Genomic DNA, 4,041 nt, shown 5'->3' with positions numbered 1-4,041 from the left:
CTTGAGCCACAGGCACCGAGCCAGGAAGCCAAGTTCTAAAGCTACAGGAGAAGGGGCACAGCAAGAAGGTTCAAGCTGCAAGAAACAGAAAAAGAATCCCTACCTTAGAAGAGAATGTGAGAGTTATTTTATCCAGCAGTTTTTTAACCCAGAAGAAAAAGGCCCTAGATCTTTAGATCTGGTTTCTTATTAAAGGAAAATAACTCACCAGAAAGCAAAATTGCTAACTAAAAGGAGATTAGGGTAAGATTTCTAGAACAGTGTTGCCTTGTTCTGAGGTTGCTACTACACTGGGTGTCACCCCAGCTGGCATCTCTCAGCTGTTCCTCTCGCCCTCTGAACATGCTTTGCCCCAGAGAAATCAATTCCAAGAGCCTTTGGACTTGGGAAAACCCCATGGTGGCTTTGACAATAGGTAACGTGATGGAAGGGGACCTACCTGCTGTTCACCCTCCCTGAGTTTATGACCTGTGATTCCGTCCATCTGGTTTCCCATTTTGCTCTGGCGGGATGTCCTGTCTCAGTGAAGTTTTCTTGGTTTTCACTCTCTGGGGTTAATTTTCTTCTATTTTCTCAGAAGAGGAAATGAGGTCCATGTTAGTATGTACTCAAAGGCCCAAGGTAACGCTAACAGCCGTCTGTCTGGTCCTAACTGTGTTACCTACATTCTATAGAACTGATTGGCTCTTACTTAATATTTTAATAAAAATCATCCATTGAAGAATAGCATAGTCTGCTACTGGTAGCTATTATTAACACAGAGGTGACAAGAGTCACCTTGTATGCTTAGATTTGCCTAGTGACCCACACATTCTGTATGTCAATAGAAAGTGTGAGTTCTTAAAATGTTGATGGGGCTTATTCTAGTGGGGAGCCAGATCTTAGAGAAATTGAATAAGAATAATAATGTCCAGCAGGACTGGGTCCTTGATGTTCAGTGGGATTTTAAGGCTGGAGCTGAGCCTAATAGCTCCAATTACAGACGACCCAGTTATGTCCTGATATGTGTTTTAATTTCCCCTACTTGGAAACAATACAAAATGTACTCCTTATTTTAACCATCCAGCTCTATTTTGTCTGTTTGTGATTGGTAGGATTTTAGGTTACAGAGAGAAAGTAAAGAATGTGTTCCTCAGAGATTATAGATTCAAAAGAACACATCATGGAGAAATTAGATAAAGCAAGTTTTTGGCTCCCACTGTTACTTTTGGGAATACCCAAAAAGCTCAGAGAGTGTACTATAGTGGGTAAAATACTGCATACAACTAGATCTCTGGATTGAATCTCAGCCCATCTCTTGTTGGTCTGTGAGCTTGGGCAAGGTTCTTGCTTTAGATATCCTATTTGGCAAATGGGACCATTTCTACTATTCACTTCCTAGAGCCGTTTTGAGATTTAAATGAGTTAATAGGTATTAAGTGCTTAAAATATTTCCTGGCACTGACTAAAAGCTCAGTACCTGTAATTTATATTCAAGCTTTTATATGTCGTTAAGGTTCATAAGAGACAAACTGTGAAATTCACAGATACAGTTGAATCGGAACACATTTGAGATGCAACTCCTTTAATCACAGGAGATTTAGAAACATCCTAATAGAAGAAACGTTAGACCCTTACTGCACAAGCCACAGCACATTCAATGAGGGGAAAGTGATTGCAAGCTGGGAGTTCAAAATTACTGTAAGAAAAATCTGTCCATTTCTATGTGGATTAATATATGTCAGGTTTATACAATTGATTTTGCATTCCACGTTATTTTTATACTTCTTATAAAATAAACATTGACTAGCCAACCAAATTTACCAATAATTATCTTTTACCCATTTCAATAGGGACCACCAGGCTATGACAGTTCTTAAAATGGAAGATGAATCTTCTGGTTTCATTAAGTTACCCATTTGTTAAAAATACAAATGTTATAAAACTTGCAGAATAATATGGGATTGTACTATGAGGAGAAGGGCATGATAGAATAAATAGGCCTACATATTTCCTTCTTCCTTTTGCGATGTGGATCCTCTTGAATTCAGCTTTTTTTTTTTTTTTTTGTTAATGACTTTTTTGACTGTTGTGGAAATGAGGTCTCAGAATTTCTGAGCCTACATCAGCCTGCTCTTAAAATGTTTGGTCTTGGGAGAAAACAGCTTCTGTGTAAGAATTTCCAGTACCTATGCTGTGGGGAACATCAAGTCAGCCATGTGGACCGGCCACAGGGGGAGAAAGACACACAGATAGTTCCAGCTGTCCTAGCAAGTCAACCAAGGTATCAGAAGCCATATTAGACACTGCAGCACCAGCAGATGCAGAGTGGGGAGGAACTGAGGAACCCCGCCATCGGGCTGAACCAGCCCAAACATATGACCCACCTGGGTCATCCCAGCCATCTCCACCCCTTCAAGTCACCTTAGCTGAGGCCTCAGACATCGTGGAACAGGATTAGTTGTCCCATTGGGCCCTTCTCAAATTCCTGACCCAACAAAATTGTGAACACAATAAACTGTGTGTGTTTCCTCCCAGTAAATTTTTGGATGGTTGTTATATAGCAGTAAACATCTGGAACAAAGGAGAGCCGTATTGGGTGACTGAGAGGCTGTGGTCTTGGGCCGGAGTTAAAATTTAAGACCTGGTGTCTTCTCTGCTCCTCTCTCTCTAACTCTCCATTGAAACAAACAAAAAACCCTACCTTTACTAGTTTGCTGTCATTGAAATATGTTTCTCTATTTCTCTCCCTCTCTATGATGATCATCCAGCGATAGAGAGCCAAAATCTGCAGAACTTTCCCTCGCAAAGCGTGTTATTTTGCTTAAAGTATAAAAATAAAGTTTGAATACAAAGTAACTAATATCATGCTTTGTTTCACCGTTTGAAGTTCTCCTTTCACTCCCTCAGTGAGCTTAGAAACAAAGAAGCATTATGAGAGCATCACAGGGTTTTTAATTTTCAGTGATGAATTTATGACTTAACTACAGGCAAAGGAGCACACAGGGCAGGTACGTGGCCGCAGAGTCGGCTGGGTACGTGCAAATGACACTGGAGCACATGGCCAGAGAGGCGAGGCCACTGGCACATTAACAATGGCATTCTCTGTTTCCCATTAAGTGGCGGTTCATTTAGGAGGTACTGTTCCCCAGGGAACAATCATTTTGGAGGCCCTAAAATCTCCGAGTATTATATTTAACTCCATCAACTCTCACTGCTTTCTGTAAAACATCACAATATCTTGAGGTTAGAATTTATTTTATGAGGAAGGAATATTTTGTTTTCCTCCAAGGAAAGAGAAAGTAAACACACATGGTCTTAAGCAATGTTGAGCTGTTTAACTTACGACTAGTGAAAAAATATAGTTTCCTATAATCATAGAGCTTTTACTCCCAGGTAGTCCTGTTTTTAAGCGTCTCCTCAGGGAATGCCCTTCTCCTCTCTTTCATTGTTTCCTCTGCTTCCTATTTTGACTGATGGCTAAGGACAGCATTGATTTGGGCTTCCTAATTAATTACTTTTTTTTTTTTAAACTAGACAGTGTGATTTTTTTTTTTTCTACAGTTCTTCTTATTAATTTGGACTGACTTTGGCGTTCCTCTTGAGATCCTCAGGGAATCGCCTACACACACTATTTCTCTTTGCCTTTCTCTTTGTAATCTCTTCCTCTCTCAGCCATCCATCCATTTATCTACAGATCTCTATACTAGATTGCTGGACCTGGGCCCTCTCTTCCACGAACTCAGTTTTTACAAGCCCTGAGGAGGTTCCTCACAACTGTTCATAAACTGCCCTGTCAGCAAAAATCACCACAATGCATCTTCCACATTTTCTTCTTTTACTTAGGTTCTGATTAGATGTGTGGCCTCTGAAGTCTATTTTAGAGAGTTTTAGAGTTGCTAGTGGGAAAGCATCCTTCATGCAAATGCGACCAGGCTGAGGAGTTCTCTCAGCATCTGGCTCTTCTGCTGGGCCTGGCCAGCATCTGAGGTGTCATTATTGACTTACCTTTTGCTTTCATGACACAAATTCCATCTTTCAGTAAATCCCAATCACTCTAGT

This window comes from Otolemur garnettii, unplaced genomic scaffold, assembly GCF_000181295.1.
Source record: "Otolemur garnettii isolate 467f Iridium unplaced genomic scaffold, OtoGar3 scaffold00024, whole genome shotgun sequence".
In the NCBI taxonomy this organism is placed as follows: domain Eukaryota; kingdom Metazoa; phylum Chordata; class Mammalia; order Primates; family Galagidae; genus Otolemur; species Otolemur garnettii.
Note: the sequence above shows the minus strand (reverse complement) of the source record.